Source organism: Triturus cristatus, chromosome 1_2, assembly GCF_964204655.1.
Source record: "Triturus cristatus chromosome 1_2, aTriCri1.1, whole genome shotgun sequence".
Taxonomy (NCBI): Eukaryota; Metazoa; Chordata; class Amphibia; order Caudata; family Salamandridae; genus Triturus; species Triturus cristatus.
In genome coordinates, this window is record NC_140580.1 from 394,739,607 (window position 1) to 394,762,485 (window position 22,879).

Sequence of the window (22,879 nt, forward strand, 5' to 3'; positions counted from 1 at the left end):
CAACCATGCACACTCCCCATGTGAAATACCTTTTTGAGCTGCAGAACAAACGTTATTGAGAATAAAGGCCTCACCGCTGTTGTCGAAACCTTAACATTTTAAGGTGATTGTCTTTCTCTTTGGTGAGTGACAACCTAATTACTGCGTTTTACTGATTGCCGTTGCTGATTGCTTATCTGGACCAATTAATGGCTGCTGTACAAGGAATTAGTAATGATTGCTTGTTTACCAGCAGGGAATCAATATATGTACAGCAGTCCTACAAGCACTCCTGCCTCTCACCGGCACAGACATCCTATTTGTAAATCAGTGCGGCAGGTGCATTACTAATGGTCGTCAACACATCATATGGCAGGATGAAACAAATGATGATAAAGTACCCATTCTCCCAACATCATCCTCCAAAAAGCCTCAGTATTTCCACCCTACATCAGAAATAGCTGCTACCAACAGCCAAACAAAGTATAGAAGATAACATTGGATACAGGAAGAGGAGATGTTATGTTCATCGTAGGTATTAAATGCAATATTAAAACAGTGGAATGTTGAGTGTTCCATTGAAAACAATGGAGTGCTGAGGGCTTCTAATGGCTGGTAGAAGCCCAGCAGGCATTATTTCAATATTTGTCCACAGCAACAGCTGTGAACAAAGGCCTCACGGAGCCTGTAGGGATTTCAACCCCCGAGGGCTCCGTGAGGCCTTTGTTTAACAAATTAGATCAATCTGCCCTCTGGGGTGGAATGTTCTAATAGTCTGAGAGAAATCCATAGCGGGCTCTATGGGCCATTAAAGGCCTGCTCCCTTGCTGACGGCTGAAAGCGTCACTGCAAGAACAAGAAAAGTGCAGTGGTGTGTCAACGATATTAAGAGACTCTTTTGGAAGCGGCAGAAACAAAAGCTGTGACAGGAAGGTAATTTTTTCTGAACTTTCAGAAGTTGACGGGAACCTAAATTCTATGCTAATGAAACTGGAACATAATGGAGTCCTCATGGCCTATTACAAAGGCCTCATTTTGTGTTTAATTCAAAGCAGAGCCTCCTCTGTTATTGTAAACCTCAATCTATAAAAAAAAACATCAGATAGCAAGATCTTCGAATATACAGGTAAAGCTCAGGAGATTGACAGGGTAAATCTTGGAATACTTTAGTACACTGCTGCTGATGGTTGCTTGGCTTGAAGACCCATGTAGGTGTTAAAGAGAGCAGAACATAGGACAACCCTTCCAATGCTTTTGGAAGCGAAGACACACAGCTTTGCTTTTTTTGGCGTGGTTTGATAAGAAAGATATAGGCCACTAAAATTCCATTTCTTTCATTTCCATAAATAGGTTGCTTGTGTAACGTGATTTGAAATTGTGTTGCATGGTTTCCACACTTCTTCTTTGAAATTGTGTTGCATGGTTTCCACACTTCTTCTTTGGTCACAGTGGAGGTGATAGCATAAGAACAAGCAGTATATCCTGGACACACTTTTTTTGTTTCAGCAGAGAAGTGGTCTTCTCAGTGGCTTTTAATGTAATGTAATCTGGCAGGATAGAAGCAGCATTTTCTCTATACAGCTCTAAAGTCTGGAGGAATTTATCATTGATAGTCTTGCCATGTGAAACTTTACTGTAGTTTTGGATATTGATACAAATATGCCTCTCACAGCCGATTTCAACTTTGTCATAATATGTAGGGCCTTCAATCCCTGGATGTAGTTTTCACTGGGTTCTTTTTCTTCGATGTTAATTGGTTGATGCATTTGTTCTTTTTTGCATTGCTTTTGTTCTTTTTTGGATGTCATGTTTTATCTTTTTATAAGTTTGGCTTAAATTGCTTGGAGTTGGGTGCCTAGGAACAACTATGCTTGGGGGTTTCCCTTCTACAAGTAGATTACATAGTCAAAATACAAGTAAATGTAACCATTCTGCAATGTGACCTTCCACGGAGTCAATGCCAACTGCCTATTCAATAAGACATAAACAAGTCGAAACAATGAGGAAGCGACTGGCAGGAATAAAGGTCCTCTTCTGGTTAGCACCATGGACACTACCTCTCGAAAATCTGCACTCAAACAGCTGAACCAATCTTCCCTTCTCGCAAATGAAATTCCCATCCAATTCTTGAACATTTGGTATGCTGCTAACTAGGCTCTATCTATGTATCCATCCATCCATCTGTCCGTCCGTCCGTCCGTCTGTCTGTCTGCCTATCTATCTATCGCTATCTATCTACATACATGTGGGTGCTTCCCTTTACTTGCAGGTCTGATTCCACTACCTGCATCTTTGGTATGCTTCCCTACTTTGGATGGTCCACATAGGCACCATATATTTTTGAGCGATATTTGAGATGCTTAAAAATGTAGCTTAATCACCTTTGCATTTGTGCATCTCTACTGCAGCAGATCTATGCACGATGAAGATATCACACTAGAAGAATACTCACACTTTGGACACATGATAACTCCACCGAATTTTCTGCGATAATAATCTGCAAACATTTCCATTATGTTGCACCCCCTAAAATGGAAAATTATTGATTTCATGCATTTTTCACACGGTGCGCATTAAACTCATCATGATTTAATAGGCATCTTCTCCATGTGTAATCTCCTTGAAATATTGAAGAACCCGTTCATTACACGGTAAATTATAAAATATGCATCACATTGATTTTTAGGTTCATTCACCTTCTTCACTACCAGCTTATTCCCATGAGGCTAAGTATAAGCTTTCTGCAAAGTAATCTGTCTCAACTGCCCTTGAACTAAGGACTTTGTGAGCACTCAAAGATTGCAGCCATGCCACATTGGTCCATCAACTCCCGATAATTTATTCATGAAGCATCTGTAAGAAACAGCAAAGCATCCTTAGTATGGAGCTAATTATAACCAAAAACAGCATTGGAAATATGAAAATGCTCGAGAAAGGATGGCAATTTTTTGCATGGCACAGTATGTCACATGTGTAAGAACTTCCTGCTCACTATGTGTAGTGAGGTTATGGATTCACTGCGTAAATTGCTAAATTAGTATAAGCTTAACTGCCATGTTGCCGCTTTTGCACATGTTTCTACATGACTTTGTTTTCGCATATCCTCTGCTTGTGCTCGTTCACATGAGGACCGTCTACCTTTCACTTTTCTTGCTGTACTCTGAGGCTCTGGCTGCACAGCGTGTTCAAGGTCGAAAAACAATGTGTGGTCAGTCCCACGCATGTTAGACATAATACTGCCACAGGTGCACTACTGAAAATCTGGTGCTTTTAATATTGCATTGTAGGAATGTTAAGGCACTCGAAGAAAACCTTTCAGAGGAGAAGAGCTGCGTTTGTCCGGAGATGTAAATCCTTGCATCTAAACCTGGAGGTATGGGGTCCCCCTGACAAAGCCCAGTGGTCTTCTATAATTCTCATAAACTAGTTCCTAGCACGGGGAGGGGGGGCAAGGCACATTAGGCCTTTTTTCCACTAGCTTTATAAAATGATCTCCCCGTTCATATTTCATGGAATTGTAACAATGCTCACTATATTGAGTTTATGCATTTTGCTGCTAGTATTGGCTCGTGTACTGCATTATAGAGAACGTTAGTTAAAATAAACATTTTAAATGATACTGTGTCTCTGATTACTTATGTAATGAGTGAGTTGGCGAAAGAGTGTTCTTGCTCCCACGATTACTGAGAGAGTCTGAGTCACTTGTTCTAGGATGTCTAATCATTGGTAGCTTCGCTGTAGTACGGAGAACGAAAGAGACACTATAGCTAGTCGGATAGGGGTTACGGGCACTAAGGTGGGTTGTTGGTACACCACTATACACCGAGGTCCTGGTTTCCTGCGCGTAGTTCTGCATATGTACAGAATCCCTGCAACATGGCGCTCAATGTTTGGTCTGGCTCTTATCTGCGAGACGCTTGAGTAGTACTTGTGCTTGTCCACAATCCCCTCGCTTCTGTTTCCGGAAACAGATGTGATGGTGTTATCTCCTATATTGATGTTTTTATGGGTTTTTCAAGCTTGATGTTCTAAAAAGGTGTTTTCTTTTCATTGTTTTCGTTCTTTTCGTAGATGTGCAAATGTGTTCATGCTAAATGCACTTTTTGTCCAGTTTGCTGAGGCCTTCGAATGCTGCTTTAAATTGCTCCGCCGTCCTACTTTACATTTGTGTTCTTGTGCTTTTTACCTCGAATACCACTGGTAACATATCGGAGGATCACATTGAGCAAGGCCCAAATACTGGTCAGTTGTTCCACAGCTAATTTCTCTTTTAGAAAATGGCTACTTTGACAAAGGTCAATAGTTTATTTTTCAATAGGTCACTTTAAGACCCCTGCATGCACCCCCAGCGCTGGTTATACATTTATTTACATGATGGCCACGACTGCGTTCAGGGTGGAACGTGTTCTTATATTCAGAGCCAGGTCATCTGATCTCTATATCCACTATTCAGTGTTTACAAGCGAGCACAACATATTTTCTTCCTTGCAATGGTTATGAGTATTCATGTTTTTCGACTCCTCTGTATGTTTGTCTACACATGGCTCTACAGTCGTGCTTGGAAAAGCTAGAAGCTACTTTCCAATATCACTCTATTGCATACGCACACAATTTGCCTTGCTTGGTAGATTTAAGACTTTTCGCCGTTGCTAAGTAAATAACATTTTTTGCAGTTTTACTCCGCACGAACATGGCCTGAAAGTACGGGAGGTTTTAACCAAGCACCAGTTACATTACACAGGGCACATTTAAGTTTGTTTTAGGCATGGACAGCGCTTGAAATGGGAAAAAAATAAGTGCAGATACTCATTAAAATGTGCTAGAGGTATATCAAGTGGGCGGGGCTAGGGGCGGGGGCTAAGGACAAGACATGATGATATTTACTTTTTCCTTTACTATTTGCAGCACACACCAAAACACATGAGAAATGTGTTTATGTAAATAAACAGGTTAACTTGTTGCACAAAATGAAATCTAATCACCATGATATGTTAACATTTCCTTGTTTTGTAATATTTGCAGCTGCTTAACCCCTTCTGTGCCACGCCCTTTCCCCCTCCTGTGCCGGGCGTTACATTAGTGGGTGGGGTTCATGACGAGATAGTCTCGTCATGGGCACAGCGCGACCGTGCTCCATGACGAGACTATCTCGTCATGGGCACTGAAGAGGTTAATGCCATACTTTGTTGTTCTTTGGCCCTATATTCTCGAGCCTGCATTCACACAGAAAGAAGCAAGCAAACACATACAAAGGATTCCACACAGTTCTTTAAAAATTCCCTACTCTTTCCCTTGTTCTCGCTCTTTTTTCTCACACAAAAACAGGTACACACAAGCAGGCAAACACACAGACTTAAAGTAGAGACTCATACAAAATTCTCAGGTGCGATCAAAAGTCATTTTAAACTCCTTACATTTCACAGCTTTCTTAAATGCCGCTGCCAGCAGGCTGCCTCTATTCCTGTGTTTGCACAAATGCACAAGATAGTGTACACAAGTCCTAAATGGACCCTCCACTGGTGAACACCCGGACATTATGAAAATGAGCCCACGCTGAATAGTTCAGCGGTGGCTCAGCTCAGGGCTACAGAAGCACCTTGGCTGTCAGACACAGGTTCCAACCCTGACATCCTGCTGCTCACCAGCACTAGCAGAGAATAAGCCTACCTTTCATGAGTACCTGTACTCTCCTTGGCAGTAGAGAAGTGCCGGTACTCAGAGTGATAAAAATATGAAGAGCCTATAAGGCATCCCAAAATTGATTATTGCCTCCATTCTTTCCTACTGCAATTTGTTTGTGAGCTCTGTAATGCAGTGGATGAGCTGGAAATTTAATTCAATTAATGAACGTTACTGTTTACAAGAAGAAGTAACTGAGCAGGATGTCACTAGAGTGAGGAGACCAAGAAGGCTTGTTAAAGATGTTGTACGTGTTATTGTAGAATGAGGAGAGGAGGGGTAACCCAATCATCCGTGCAGTACAAGCATAGTGAAAAGGTACTGTAAACCATGAAAAGTACTGTAGATATTAGGACCAAAATACTTCATTAATGAAAGAATAAAATAGACTGAGCAGTTTTAGTTGATTATTATATTTTTATCAGATGGAGCCAGGGATAAAGGATCTTGTTAGACTTAACACTAAAGCTAAATTCACTTGGTAAGAGTGGACTGTTCAGAAATACTGTAGTAAATGGAATTCTTGCAGAATATGTCATGGGAGTAATAGAACCTTTCTTCAGCAGTTCTCTTTGACTGGCAGAGGTCATAGAGTGTCTTGAAGCGTTATAGTTAAAAGAAGGGGTGTCATTTTTGTATAGGACTATGGTAGAGTTAACACTTATTATTACACAATTCCCATAGTAGCAAGCTGCATTATCGAAAATTGTTTTTTTTTTTTTTAACTCTAGGCCAAAGAAGTGCGCCATTTACAAAGAACTACTTTTCCCAGAAGAGTAAGATGATGGTGACAATTACTTTTGCACTTGTATTGTGCTATTTCTGTCCTGTGGTGAGCTTTGATTTTATCAATGTACAATATGCGACTGAGCCACCTAAGTACTGCCAATTTTATCTGTGCAGGACTCAGGAAAGTGGGTAGAATATCAAGATGTAAATCCGTAGGTGCACCCCCACACTGTATAATTTCTGTTTTAAAAAAAGATTAGTTTAGATCCACCAAGCGACACAAATTGCTCAAAAATCTCAAAAGGTTTTGCTTGGACCTTCTTCTCAGGCTTTATAATGAGCATGATATCGTCGGTGTATAATTTCAATTTTGCCATAGTTGGCAGTGGAGGGCAGATATCCATACTGTTCCTAATGGCTATCGCCAATGGCTCAATAAAAACACCGGGGACAATGGGCAGCCTTGTCTAGTCCCCCGTTTAACCTTGACTTGGCCTACCTCTGTGGCGTTAATGATAATGTTGGCTTCTGCATTCAAGTCCAATTTCTGAACCAACCCCGTAATTTCAGGAGGTATGCCGAAATTTGCCAGAATAAAAAATAAGGTCTCCCAGACAACTAGGTCAAATGCCTTTTCGGTGTCTAATAAAAGGACCAGAGCTGGTATCTTCCGAGTCTCAAAATAATCAAGTGCTTCCGCTAAATAGTGCGTATTGGTACCTAGCTGCCTCCCAGCGATAAAACCACTTTGATCAGGATGGATCAGGTGCGAGGCAATTCGATTAAAACAATTGGCTAACAGTTTAGTATTTATTTTATGATCAGAATTTAAGACCGTGATGGGACAATAAGAATTAGGGTCTTCACTATGCTTACCTTTTTTCAGAAAACTGACTATATTTCCATTTCTAAATGACAATGGTATCAGCCCACCCTCTAAAATTGAGTTGGCCAACAGCAAAAGATAATCCGAAATGGTGCTAGAAAAGATTTTTAAAAATTCTCCCGGGAGGCAATCCAGGCCACAGGCTTTACCATTCGGGAGATGTTTAATGACATCCCCCAGTTCTTCTTTTGTGAAAGGACTTCCCGTACTCATTTTTTCAACATCTGAAAGTACGGGCGATTGATGTCTCTGGAGAAAGTCTCTCAAGGATATCATATCAATGGTCTGTTCTAAGCTGTATATGTTCATATAATGTTGTAACATTATATCCCCTATAACTTCAGGTTCTTCAAAGCGGGAAGCAGTTATAGGACATCTCAATGCGGTTATCTGATTAGCTACAGCCTGCTCCCTGGCTTGCTACGCAAGGAACCTCCCAGTAGAATTACTCTCTTCATAGACCTTTTGCCTGTGGTGCTGATAAAAGGATTCACTTTTAACATAATATTTTTTACTAAGATCCCATTTAGCCTGATCAAGCTGCCGTTGATTAAAAGCAGAGGGGCTACTGAGAAATGTATCAAAGGACCATTGCACTTTCTGCTCTAAAATGCACTTTTTTCCTTAGCTCTCCTTGAATTATCAGCATCTTTTCCAATGGCTAATCCCCTTACAAAGGCTTTAAGCAAGTCCCAGACCACATGCGGAGGTGCTGAGCCTTGATTCCACTCAAGAAACTCTTCAATCTCGGTTTTAATAAAGAGCACCCTGTTCTCTTCTAATAGATATTGCCGATTAACCATCCATTTTTTAGAAGTCATTATATATTTACCTAGCTCTAACTCAAGAATGACCATCGCTTGATCCAAAATCCATTCTGAAGGATTCTCTGCTGGCTGAAAGCCAGTCTCTTAGACATAAAAAAAAAATCGATGCGTGAAGAGGTACGAAATCGACCTGAGAAACAAGTATAGGTGATCTTAGTTGGAAATACTGCCCTCCATGGATCAAATATGTCTAAAGTCAAGCCATAATCTTGTAAAACGTTTAAAATTTTGGGTTTTAGCTGTTTTTTGGATATAGCTGAGGAGTCAATTTTAGGGTTCATTAAAAAAATTGAAGTCACCCCCTAAGATTAGTTCACCAGGTACTTGAATTAAAGATTGAAAAAACTCTTCATATTGCCTAGGATTAGCCTCTACTGGGGCATATATGCTGGTGAAGGTTAAGAGTCTGCTTCCTAATTTACAGGTGGCCCAGCACCACCTTCCACTCTGATCGCTTACAAAATTAACTACCTCAGCCTGAAGATTTTTGCTAAGGAAAATTGCCGTACCCCGATGAGATGCCAAAGAGGAGGAGAAACCCCTAAAAGCTGCCCAAGACCTAAACATTGGGAAATCTGCTAGTTTCCACGCTGGTTTATGAGTCTCTTGTATGAGAATGGCCGCTAGACTTTCTGTTTTAATCCATGCCCCAATGGCCTGCATTTTCTTCTTATTGTTGAGGCCATTAACATTAAAAGAGACCACTTTTAAAATTTCCTTTTTATCCATTTACAAAAAGCAAGACAGTATCCGAGCAGCCTAATAGCATGGAAATTTGCAAAAAACTCCAACATCAGTCAATGGCCCCATCCGAGGTCTGAACAAAATATAGGTCTATTAATGATAAATGGATGCATCTGAATTTAAAAAATTGATTCAGTTTTTCCCCCAGGCTCCCTTTTCCACCCCCGTGACCCCACCCTCCTTCCATAGCCACCATGAGCAGACCACCGTCCCTGCTCACACCTGACAGGCCATCCTCCCCTTTAACTGGCATTATGACTTGGTGCCAAGTGCTGCCGGACTGCCAACCCCCCCCCTTCAAAAAGAAGAAAACCACCAAGAGCCGAGAAAGCAAAGAGAAAAAAAAAAAGAAGAGAACCAGTAGGTAATAAATGACAAACTGCCTGAGAGAATATACTAGAAGAAGGATGAGCACCATGATAAGAGACCAAAACAAGTGATTGAAAACATTTTGAAAACATTTGTAAACTCATAACATTAACACTATGATATTATCTTGACACTATGAAGTATATAGGCCATTAGGATTTACCCATCGAAATTTGTTGCAGTAATTCTTGCACTTACAGGACATTACAAAATACGTGAAATCTGCCTTTAACTAGCACATTTAACTTGTTCTGTTGGGCAATCATTGCCTGCATCCCATTTTTACAAACTCTTTCCACCTTTTGGCTGCAGAAGCCAACATGTCCGAGAAGATGCGACAAAGTGGAACCTCTGTCGAGGTAAACTGTCGCTGTTTAATGGCCTTAGTTAAGATTTGTTCCTTAACCCTGTAATCCCCAAAATTAACCAACATAGTCCATGGGAATATGCATTGGGAGGAAGATGGGCTGGCACCTGATGTGCTCACGTAAGAGTAAGATCACCATTAAACTCTGGGAGGACATTCTTTTTAATAAACGAATCAACCCACTGTAGAATCTGCTGGCCCTCAAGGCCCTCCGAAATACCCAGAATGCGGAGATTGGAACGTCTAGAATGATTCTCTAATTCCTCCAGTTTATAATCCAGTGTTGTTCTCTGGCTCTGGAAGGTGGAGACTTTATTATTCATAGTTGAAACTTGGTCCTCCAACTGCGAGATCCTAGTCTCTGCCTCAAGAAGCTGTGCCGGCACCTGAGCCATGCTTTCTTTGATTTTAGTTAATCGAGCGTGGATTACAGCGATTTCAGCAGATTGGGTGGCTTTCAGCTCTCGAATCTCCTCCATAATCAAGTTAAGGAGGCTTTGGCGTCCCATTGCATGGAGAAGGATCTGTTATCCTAGGAGGAGTTGTCTTGAGTTGATTCTGGCCTACCTTCAGACTGCAAAGCCTGCGGGTCAGTGGACATAGACTTTACTGGGATAGTCAGGACAGCGTCCACAGGAGTAGATAGATCCGATGAAGAACCCCCCCAGAAGAAGGCACAAACAGAGAAGGGGATGGAGAGGGAGAGTGGCAGCCATCCAAAGGATCTCTAAGACTCCCATCTTTACACAAATCCATAGGGTTGTCGATTAGAGGGGGCACATTCCCTGCCGCCTCATGTTCTGCAGATGACAAACCAGGATTAGCTTTGAAAAATAAAGGATACTTTTTTAGGTCCTTGGTTGCCCCAGCTGAATTGACCAGTGTCAGTGTCTTTAGCTTGGTCAGATCTGATGAGACGGAGGTACCTGCCCTAGGAGAGGCAATGGAAAAAGGGCTAATGCTCGAATCAAGGTCCACAGAAGCCCCTCCAAGGTGGTCTTGTTTAACAGCGTCAGGGCTTGCCATCTCAGCAGTTTCGATATTCAAATCAAGATCTTTCCTGAGAGCCGCCGCGCTGTTTGCCCGAGCAGCAGCCTGGCCAACTCGTTTTTTCACCCTTTGGTCCAGGCTTGGGGAGTCAGAGTGGGCTGTTGCAGTTCCTTTAACTCCTTTGGTGATATTTCGCATAATGCAGTTATCACGCTGAACCCTTAACAAGGCGGCCAAAAATTAATACCTGGGACACCCCCAGCGACCCTCAGCCAAGTGGCATAGGGAACTTCCATACTACGGTGAGCAAGCAAAACACCTGGACTTACCCCCTCTTGGAGAGAAACCTGGTGGTCCCAATGGCAAAAAGAAAAAAACTGCAACTCCAAGGAGCACAAACGTCAGCACTACAGGGAGTATCCAGGAAGTATATCAGGCTCGTGGAGAATGCAGATTAGCCGGTAAACCGCCTCAGGACATTATGAAGCAAGGATGGTGTCAGCATGTTGAACACCAGCATGTTGGAAGCCTGTTATAACATTGCAGGCAGGGTGGGTGTAGGAGAGTAGGGTCTGCAATCCTATGATCACCCAGATTTTTTGCTTTTGCTTCATTGGTTTACGACTTTCTCCGGCTGTGGGCCTGCCAATCAGACCCACAGCCTAGCTGTTCTCTCTCGAAATTAACACACATGTACATTAGGTGCATCCACTAATTGGAACTGGGCCGCCTTGTCAGTCCCTGTCTCAGCATACCACAGGTATCCAGGGCATCGGTGTACCCAGGGCCTACCAGGGGCTGAAGCAGGTATTATGCCACCCCTGGAATGGCCGCCCAAATCTGACACAACTGGCTGCACGACAGCTGGGGCCACGTGGTGTAATCACCCGTTGCTATAGGTGTAGTATTCCTACACCTAACCCTAAAATGGACACATGGATTCCTATCAGTCACTCCTATGGCAGGCCTTATCAATCCTGAAGGCAGAGTGCAGGGAGTCATGTGGGATGGTGCTCTGGCGCGAGCGGAGCCCGTCGACGGCTTGCGGAACCAAGTCCTAATAGCCGTTCCATGGTGACGCGGGCCAACTACTTTTAATGCATTATAATCCTTGCGGTTATTTGCTAACTTTGGCATCACATCACCTACACATGTCGAGTAAGGTGTCATACGAATGGGAATACGAACCCCTCGCCAGTCCTGGCGACGGGGTTAGCATTCCCCCCTTTTAGAGGGACACGACATGGAAGTAACCTTGAACCCCGGTTAAAGTTGACTCAAGCCTCAGCATCACAAAATGGATGCTGCCACCAGACACAAGTCTGACCTCCTGCTGCTGGGAGACCTTCCAGCGAAGGGAGCTTGGACAAAGGGTTTCCTGTCGAGGGCGGTGTTAGCACCATCCCAGACAGGGTTTGTGTATCCCAGGTAGGCAGGGCTGCAAGGAAGGTGATTGCCAGTGGCACCCCGGTGCTCACTGTGCATAGCCCGGCTCAAACCAGTTTCGGGGGCACCCCAGCCCCTGAGCTGGCGCGAAGCCGGACAAAGGATAGGGGTGTAACCACCCCCCTCCTGGCTCCACCCATAGGTAGAACCTAGTCACGGGCCAACCCCCTTTTCTTAGAATAAAGGTAGGAGCGAGTCCCCTTCCCAAATTGGATAATCAGATAATCGGGTAACTCCGAATCACGAACTACTTTCCACGAAAGGAACTCTTGACTATTTCTGAAGACTCTCCCTTGTGGCTAAGGAGTAGCCACCCTGCACCAGCAGGCACCATCTAAGCGCTTGCGGTTTGCTGTAAGTCTCTCCTACGGATCAAGACTGCCCAGCTCGACGAGACCCGAGTACCCTGCCATCTCTGACCTTTTACCTACCTCATCGGCCCAGCTGAGAGTCGTAGGTGTGACGAGACCTGCGGGACCGGCTATCTTCAGAACCTGCACGACGCTTATCTAGCACGCCCACCGAGGGACCCTCGAGTGAGTGCACCTAGGGTTTGAGAAGCCCTAACCCTGAGCAGCCCCAGCATCGAAGTCTGCCTCCCCAGCATCCCCGAGATCTGCGTGGGGGGCCCTTCCGCTCCTTGTTGTTCACCGCGTTGTTTGACCACTTGCCGACCGGCTTGTGACCCTCTTCACGACGCACCACGATTGTTTCATCACTAGTCTGGTTGCTCCAGACTGGCTCTTGCTCCCCTTCAACAGAGGAGTACCACGGACCCTCCTGGTCCACTCCCGACGCCATCTTGACTCCCCCGCTTGGGTGGCCACTGCCAAGATCCGCTGCCCCTTCCTGGGCCCAGCATCATCGACAGCAGACACCTTCGTGGGACAGCTCGCCCTCCATCCTGGTCGCCGCCGCGCCTCCTGGTCCGAGGAACAGCCGAGTCCGACGTCACCCACTCACCTGGTCGAGGTGACTTCAGCCGGTACCCTCCTGGTACCCACACGATCGCTGGCTAGCGGTTGAGAACTGAGTCCCCTCTGCTTTCAGGTTTTTCTTCACCACCGATCCAGGCTTGGATCGCTCTGAACATCGTCACTGGTCGCCTGCCAGCAACTTCTTCTTTCAGGCTCCTGAGACTACACGAGGACTCCCGACACCTTGACGAACTTCACGCAGCCGCAGCCTCCGGGCTAGGTAACTCGAGCATCTCGGTGCTCCATCGCAGGTTCGCTCTACAAGTGTCCAGTTCCTTTTCGTTTAGTCCCACTGATCGGATCACTCCGGAATCAGTACCTCCAGACTCTAACCATTCGCATTTCACTGTTAGTGTAGATGGTTTCTCGTGCCCCTCGGGCATTTGTGTAAATTGTGCAACTGAAGTATTTTCCTAAGAGTTTTGTAGTGTGCTTAGCTCCCTGACTCATAAAGAGCCAGGGTAGTCTTGTTATAAATAAATATCCTTTTATTTTCATAACAACTTGTGTGGTGTCCTTTCACTTGGTGTTCAAGGGGTATATGTGATGGTAAACAGCTGGCTTAACACGCCCTCTAGAGTTTAGCCTAAAGACTGCTCGTATCCACGCTACTAGGATAGCTGGTCTAAAAGGTTGACTTACAACCAATCATCAATAAGGGTCGTTTGGAATGATACACAGTGATCACTAGAATAGTGAGCACTACATATCAGGCCAACTTCTCACATTGGTGAGCAGCGGTTGGGATTTGAGCTTGCTGTTGTTTTACCACACACGTATCCTAAGAATATCGCAGTGAAAGATCACATAAGTACCCAGGTACATATAACTTAACTTAGAATACTCCGAGTTCTACTGAACCGGCTGTTGTAGTGTAACAGGGCTTAGCACACCCTGACTACAACTCTTAGCAAGGGATCAGTAGGTAAACCCATAGTGTAGGTAGGTGCAACACTTACACCTCACTAGAAAAGCATGTCGGTCCACGGAGAGTCTGCAGGGACTCCCCTAGTGGTCAGTGACCCTCCACAGGTCGTGTCACGATATGCAACTCTTAGCTTCAAGGAGATGAGACAACTGTGTGCCTCCCGGAAGCTAAACCAGGGTTCTAACCCTACCATCACAATACTGATAGGTCTCTTAGAGGCGTACGATGCTAGGAGGTCCTCTAACCCAGGTCCCCCCAGTGCAGATGGGAACATGCCTCCCTTAGAGGGAACCCTCGGTGACCCAGACCTCGACCTCCACACAGAGGAGGAGGACGAGGACGAGTTATCGGGAGACGAGGCAGACAAAGGTCCAGTGGTAGTCGGCAGGCTTACAAGGACCAACTTAAGCAGGCATGAGAATGGAACTGGGGGAGCCCCGGGCCCACGCTCAAGCAGGCTTAACCTTGGGAACGGACGAGCTAGGTCTCTCTCCAGAGGCTCTGGCAGATCGGTTCATACACATGTCTCTCAGGCACCTTCTCAGAGAGGAATGACTTCCCCTCAGAGGAGGGAGCATGAAGCGAAGATGCGGGAGGTCAATCTGAGGATCGAGCGGGAAGAACTTGCCCTCGCCAAAGAAAGACTTGCCTTCGCCCGAGAGCAGAAATTAAGTGGGTTAGATCCCACTGGTGGCAGCGTTCTCAATAGAGAGAAAGACAGGGGTATAGACACTAGACACCTGAGTAAAATAGTGCCCCCCTTTAAACAAGGGGACGACATCCACAAGTGGATAACTGCCTTGGAGAGGGCCTGCACTGTCCAGTGCGTCCCCCCAAGTCAGTGGGCAGCTATACTGTGGCTTTCCTTTGAAGGTAAAGGAAGGGACAAGCTCCTCACTACAAGAGCTGAGGATGCTAACAACTACCAAGTCCTGAAGAACACACTGATTGATGGGTTCGGCTTAACCACGGAACAGTACCGGGTGCTGTTCCGAGACACCCAGAAAATTCAGTCTCAGGATTGGGCTGACTTTGTCGATTGTGCCACTAAGGCTTTGGAAGGCTGGTTGCTGGGTAGCAAGGTTACTGATTACACAGGATTGTACAATCTTATCATGCGAGAACAGATTTTAAACAACTGTCAGAACCAATTGTTGCATCAGCACCTTGTCGACTCGGATCTGACCTCTCCCCAAGAATTGGGAAAGAAGGCAGACAGATGGGTCAGAACAAGGGTCAAGCAGAACCAGAATCAGAACCAGGGTGGTCAGAAGAAAGCAGACCAAAAGGGTAACAAGAACGAACAAAATGACCAGAAGTCTTCAACAGGTCCCCAACAAACCAAAGAGGGTGGGGGTCAGGCTTCACAGAAGAAGAAGACTCAAGAAGGCCAGTCAAAAAGGTGGTGCCAATACTGTAAAAGTAAGACTCACTGGTTTAGTGAGTGCACCAAGAAAGGAGGGCAAACTCCTACCACTGCAGCCCCTAAGGCACCTGTGCCCCCTAGTACAGTCAGCAGTGGTAGTGCGCCTCCCAAGGCATTAGTTGGGTTAACCTTGGGAACCGAGGGGAGTGACGACTTAGTCGGCACGCTCGCTCAGGCCGTCCTTGTCTGTACAGGGGATATGGATATGTCCCCTGATGCCAGTCCCAATACTTTGGGCAAATACAGGCAGACACCTTTGATAAATGGAAGAGTGGCTCAGGCCTACAGGGACACGTGTGCCAGTGTCACCATGGTGACGCCTAACTTCGTGGACCCTGGACAGATCATGCTAGGTACCAGTTACCTAGTGACCAATGCCAGCAACGTCACTACCAATCACAGTATGGCAGTTGTTGATTTCTCCTGGGGAGGGGTAAGTGGCCCGAAAAAGGTTGTGGTTAGTTCAGACCTCCCCGTAGAATGTCTGTTGGGCAATGATTTGGAAACGTCACAATGGTCAGAAGTGGAGCAGAGGACTCACATGGAAATGTTAGGTTTGCCAGCACATGTCCTTGCTGTGACCAGGTCACAGGCCAAAAGATGCCCCACTGAACAGGTGCTGGATCCTGGAAGAATGGACCAGACACCTTCCAAGAAAAGGAGCAGTAAGGGTAAGGCTTCGCCTTCCCCCTTGCCCCAGGTCGTGGATCAAGTCTCCGAGGAGGCTGACCTTAAAGAACTGAGGGAAACTGAGCCGCAAGAGCTTGAACCTGGTCAGGTTGAGTTTCTGGGCTCAGGGGGACCCTCCAGGGAAGACCTGGGGAAGGCACAGTTAGACTGCCCCTCACTTGAACCCCTCAGACAGCAGGCCGCTGCTGAGGCTGCAGGGAACGCCACAGGTACCCACAAAGTGTACTGGGACGATGGACTCCTGTACTCTGAGGCAAGAGACCCCAAACCTGGTGCGACCAGGAGGCTGGTCATCCCCTTGTCTCTGAGAGGTTTCCTTCTCACCTTGGCCCACGAGATTCCCCTTGCAGGTCACTTAGGCCAGAATAAGACTTGGGACAGAATTGTCCCACACTTTCACTGGCCCCACATGTCCGAAGATACGAAGGAGTTTTGCCGCTCCTGTGTCACTTGCCAAGCCAGTGGTAAGTCAGGTGGCACGACAAAGGCCCCCCTCATACCACTACCAGTGGTGGGGGTACCCTTTGAACGAGTGGGGATCGACATTGTCGGACCAATGGAACCCCAGACAGCATCAGGGCACAAGTTTATACTGGTGGTGGTGGACCACGCCACCAGGTATCCTGAAGCTATTCCCCTTAGGACCACTACAGCCCCTGTGGTGGCACGGGCCCTACTTGGAGTGTTCTCCAGAGTGGGCTTCCCTAAGGAGGTCGTCTCAGACAGAGGTGCAAACTTCATGTCGGGATATCTGACTGCTATGTGGAAGGAATGTGGTGTCAACTACAAGTTCACCACACCCTATCACCCACAATGCAATGGGCTGGTTGAGAGATTCAACCGGACCCTAAAAGGGATGATTCACGGACTACCTGAAAAGCTTCGGCGGAGATGGGATGTCCTGATACCCTGCCTCTTGTTCGCCTACAGAGAGGTCCCGCAGAAGGGGGTTGGCTACAGCCCTTTTGAGCTTCTGTTCGGACATCCTGTAAGGGGACCCCTTTGTTTGGTAAAGGAAGGATGGGAGAGACCTCTCAGAAAGCCGGCATCAAACATTGTGGACTATGTGCTCGGTCTCCGCTCGCGGATGGCGGAGTACATGGAAAAGGCGTCTAAAAACCTTGAGGCGAGCCAAGAATTACAGAAAGCTTGGCACGACCAAAAGGCTGTCCTGACTGTGTATCAGCCTGGACAGAAGGTGTGGGTGCTGGAGCCAGTGGCCCCAGCAGCACTCAAAGACAAATGGTCTGGGCCCCACACGATCATTGAGCAAAAGGGAGAGGTCACCTACCTGGTAGACCTGGGAACTCCCCGGAGCCCCCACAGGGTGCTCCACGTAAACAGGCTCAAGGCATATGTCGACAGGGAGGGCATGGGCTTGCTCATGGCCACCGATGAGGGACAGGAGGAGGAGAGTGACCCTCTCCCGGACCTGCTCTCTCAGAACCCTGACGATGGATCAGTAGATGGTGTTGTCTTTTGTGGCAGCCTCTCTGGACATCAACAAGAGGATTGTAAACAGGTTCTTCAATCCTTTCGACATATGTTCTCTCTGACACCCAGTCAGACCAAGTGGTGTACCCACGAGGTCGACACTGGGGACAGTCTGCCCGTAAAGAGTAAAATCTATCGGCAACCTGATCATGTCAGAGACTGCATCAAGACAGAGGTGCAGAAAATGTTGGAGCTGGGAGTCATTGAACCCTCGGACAGCCCCTGGGCTAGTCCCGTAGTGCTCGTGCCGAAACCTCACACCCAGGGCGGTAAGAAAGAGATGAGGTTTTGCGTGGACTACAGAGGTCTCAATGCGGTCACTAAGACCGACGCCCACCCGATACCAAGAGCAGACGAACTTATCGACCGGTTGGCCTCGGCCAACTACTTAAGTACGTTTGACCTGACAGCTGGGTATTGGCAAATCAGGTTAGCTGAGGAGGCCAAGCCCAAAACAGCATTTTCTACCCCGGGTGGGCATTATCAGTTCGTGGTAATGCCCTTTGGTTTGAAAAATGCACCTGCCACCTTCCAAAGGCTGGTGAATCGAGTTCTCACTGGGTTGGACGACTTCTGTGCGGCGTATCTGGACGATATCGCTGTCTTTAGCTCCACCTGGGAGGATCACCTGGTCCACCTGAGGAAAGTGTTAGAGGCCCTGCAGAAGGCAGGCCTCACTATCAAGGCCACCAAGTGCCAGATAGGGCAGACACAGGTTGTATACCTGGGCCACCTTGTAGGTGGAGGCCAGGTTCAACCATTGGAGAGCAAAATACAGGCCATCCAGGACTGGGCTCCTCCAACCACCCAGACTCAGGTTCGAGCTTTCTTGGGCCTGACTGGTTATTACCGGAAATTTGTCAGAAATTATGGATCCATTGTGACCCCGCTAAACGACCTGACAAGTAAAAAGATGCCAAAAAAAGTTCAGTGGACAGCAAGCTGTCAGAAGGCATTCGATGACCTAAAGCAGGCCATGTGCACAGCACCTATCCTAAAGAGTCCAGACTACTCCAAACCATTCATTGTCCAAACAGACGCTTCGGAGCTGGGTGTGGGAGCTGTTCTATCGCAACTGAATTTTGATGGTCATGACCAGCCCATAGCTTTTATTAGCAGGAGGCTGACCCCCAGAGAGAAGAATTGGTCAGCTATTGAGAGGGAGGCCTTTGCTGTGGTTTGGGCCCTGAAGAAGTTGAGGCCATACTTGTTTGGCACTCACTTCAAGATTCAGACCGACCATAAGCCCCTCTTGTGGCTAAATCAAATGAAGGGTGAAAACCCCAAACTACTTAGGTGGTCCATTTCCCTACAGGGGATGGACTTCACAGTGGAGCATAGACCTGGCACTGATCATGGCAATGCAGATGGGCTCTCCAGGTATTTCCACTTAGAGCAAGAAGACTCACCTGGTCAAGGTTAGCTTATTGTCCCAAAGTTTGGGGGGGGGTCATGTAGGAGAGTAGGGTCTGCAATCCTATGATCACCCAGATTTTTTGCTTTTGCTTCATTGGTTTACGACTTTCTCCGGCTGTGGGCCTGCCAATCAGACCCACAGCCTAGCTGTTCTCTCTCGAAATTAACACACATGTACATTAGGTGCATCCACTAATTGGAACTGGGCCGCCTTGTCAGTCCCTGTCTCAGCATACCACAGGTATCCAGGGCATCGGTGTACCCAGGGCCTACCAGGGGCTGAAGCAGGTATTATGCCACCCCTGGAATGGCCGCCCAAATCTGACACAACTGGCTGCACGACAGCTGGGGCCACGTGGTGTAATCACCCGTTGCTATAGGTGTAGTATTCCTACACCTAACCCTAAAATGGACACATGGATTCCTATCAGTCACTCCTATGGCAGGCCTTATCAATCCTGAAGGCAGAGTGCAGGGAGTCATGTGGGATGGTGCTCTGGCGCGAGCGGAGCCCGTCGACGGCTTGCGGAACCAAGTCCTAATAGCCGTTCCATGGTGACGCGGGCCAACTACTTTTAATGCATTATAATCCTTGCGGTTATTTGCTAACTTTGGCATCACATCACCTACACATGTCGAGTAAGGTGTCATACGAATGGGAATACGAACCCCTCGCCAGTCCTGGCGACGGGGTTAGCATTCCCCCCTTTTAGAGGGACTCGACATGGAAGTAACCTTGAACCCCGGTTAAAGTTGACTCAAGCCTCAGCATCACAAAATGGATGCTGCCACCAGACACAAGTCTGACCTCCTGCTGCTGGGAGACCTTCCAGCGAAGGGAGCTTGGACAAAGGGTTTCCTGTCGAGGGCGGTGTTAGCACCATCCCAGACAGGGTTTGTGTATCCCAGGTAGGCAGGGCTGCAAGGAAGGTGATTGCCAGTGGCACCCCGGTGCTCACTGTGCATAGCCCGGCTCAAACCAGTTTCGGGGGCACCCCAGCCCCTGAGCTGGCGCGAAGCCGGACAAAGGATAGGGGTGTAACCACCCCCCTCCTGGCTCCACCCATAGGTAGAACCTAGTCACGGGCCAACCCCCTTTTCTTAGAATAAAGGTAGGAGCGAGTCCCCTTCCCAAATTGGATAATCAGATAATCGGGTAACTCCGAATCACGAACTACTTTCCACGAAAGGAACTCTTGACTATTTCTGAAGACTCTCCCTTGTGGCTAAGGAGTAGCCACCCTGCACCAGCAGGCACCATCTAAGCGCTTGCGGTTTGCTGTAAGTCTCTCCTACGGATCAAGACTGCCCAGCTCGACGAGACCCGAGTACCCTGCCATCTCTGACCTTTTACCTACCTCATCGGCCCAGCTGAGAGTCGTAGGTGTGACGAGACCTGCGGGACCGGCTATCTTCAGAACCTGCACGACGCTTATCTAGCACGCCCACCGAGGGACCCTCGAGTGAGTGCACCTAGGGTTTGAGAAGCCCTAACCCTGAGCAGCCCCAGCATCGAAGTCTGCCTCCCCAGCATCCCCGAGATCTGCGTGGGGGGCCCTTCCGCTCCTTGTTGTTCACCGCGTTGTTCGACCACTTGCCGACCGGCTTGTGACCCTCTTCACGACGCACCACGATTGTTTCATCACTAGTCTGGTTGCTCCAGACTGGCTCTTGCTCCCCTTCAACAGAGGAGTACCACGGACCCTCCTGGTCCACTCCCGACGCCATCTTGACTCCCCCGCTTGGGTGGCCACTGCCAAGATCCGCTGCCCCTTCCTGGGCCCAGCATCATCGACAGCAGACACCTTCGTGGGACAGCTCGCCCTCCATCCTGGTCGCCGCCGCGCCTCCTGGTCCGAGGAACAGCCGAGTCCGACGTCACCCACTCACCTGGTCGAGGTGACTTCAGCCGGTACCCTCCTGGTACCCACACGATCGCTGGCTAGCGGTTGAGAACTGAGTCCCCTCTGCTTTCAGGTTTTTCTTCACCACCGATCCAGGCTTGGATCGCTCTGAACATCGTCACTGGTCGCCTGCCAGCAACTTCTTCTTTCAGGCTCCTGAGACTACACGAGGACTCCCGACACCTTGACGAACTTCACGCAGCCGCAGCCTCCGGGCTAGGTAACTCGAGCATCTCGGTGCTCCATCGCAGGTTCGCTCTACAAGTGTCCAGTTCCTTTTCGTTTAGTCCCACTGATCGGATCACTCCGGAATCAGTACCTCCAGACTCTAACCATTCGCATTTCACTGTTAGTGTAGATGGTTTCTCGTGCCCCTCGGGCATTTGTGTAAATTGTGCAACTGAAGTATTTTCCTAAGAGTTTTGTAGTGTGCTTAGCTCCCTGACTCATAAAGAGCCAGGGTAGTCTTGTTATAAATAAATATCCTTTTATTTTCATAACAACTTGTGTGGTGTCCTTTCACTTGGTGTTCAAGGGGTATATGTGATGGTAAACAGCTGGCTTAACACGCCCTCTAGAGTTTAGCCTAAAGACTGCTCGTATCCACGCTACTAGGATAGCTGGTCTAAAAGGTTGACTTACAACCAATCATCAATAAGGGTCGTTTGGAATGATACACAGTGATCACTAGAATAGTGAGCACTACATATCAGGCCAACTTCTCACAGTGGGCACACTTGGAAAATCAGGATTATTCAGGGTTATTCAGATGAAAAAGGTCCGATCCTGTGCAGCTCCAGTATCAGCATATTCACGGCGATCAGCGGCTCGGCTGCATCCCGCGGCTCGGCTGCCTCCCGCGTTTGAAGTCAGCTCGACTTCGGAAGAGGAAGGGGGGCGTGGTTACATCGTTCTCAGCCGGCAGCCTGCATCGCTTGGACAGAATCAGCGAAGTGTAACCTTGTAATTTCTAAAGAACTACTCAGGAAGGTGGGGATGGAATATATTATGTATGAACGTGATTGAACATTTGTTGTGAGATGCCGCATTTGCACTCAATAATTCAATTGCAATTGTTTCTTGGGAAAAATGTAACCAGATGGCAACATAAACAATTTAACTTAAAGAAAAGATTGAATGAGGCAGCCATTATCATCAGTATCATTAATATTCAAACCACAATTTTTAGTTATTCCAAAACTAGAAGACTTCAGTTATGAGTATTGGCGTTACAGAAAACAAATTTTTATCAACATTGGGTTGCCAGACGGCTAAGCTGGCCATGCCAGGTTTTCATCCTCTTGTCTCCATTTTGGGCCTTGGTGTTTCCGCCGGTGTTGGGCTGCCATACTGACTTCATATGCGCTGACATTTCTAATTTCAGGAATACTATTCAGCCAGACAAGTTTTTATTGAAAAAAGTTACATTGATAATGTAATGTCATTTTCTATTTAATTCTGAAAAAATATTAAAAGCTTGGTAAATTAGGCAAAACTTTAGCTGTTAATGGTGCTGTCTGTTTTTAAACCGGCCAAAATATCTATTTTTTTATTGCAAACACACACATAACTTTTATAAATGCAAGATAAATAAAATATCCAACAACCTAGAACCTTATGTATGAAGAATGGTTGATAGGCGACTGGACCTGATAACCGAGAAATTAATTTTGTTTTGATTTCTGCTCCAAGTAAATCCTTATGTAAAGGATTGTATAAAACAAGTACATCATTGAAAAGCGAGGGGGAAGGGAAGTGTAGAGTGCATCTCGCTTCCTACACACAGACCTGAGTGTTCAAACTGCCTCATTCTCTTTGACTTGCTTCAACCTTACTCTATGACCTTTTTCATCAAGGTCTTTTGGATGTAACAACTTCAAACAACACTCTATGTCTGATATCAATTATAGACCATCCTTTCCAACCTCTCAGTCCAGCTGCACCATCTTCAAAGCTGTGCCGTGTTTGGAGCACCTGTCTGGGACCATGGCTCAAAGCACCAATACCTGATCTCAGAGTCCTTCTTTC

The 22,879-nt window shown here is 46.9% G+C and overlaps 1 protein-coding gene across 2 annotated transcripts in view; it reads right to left on the reverse strand.

Moving 5' to 3' along the window:
- The window catches only part of PRKG1 (protein kinase cGMP-dependent 1), a 1,992,201-nt gene that overhangs the window by 401,303 nt on the left and 1,568,019 nt on the right, over positions 1–22,879 (reverse strand). The window lies entirely within an intron of this gene.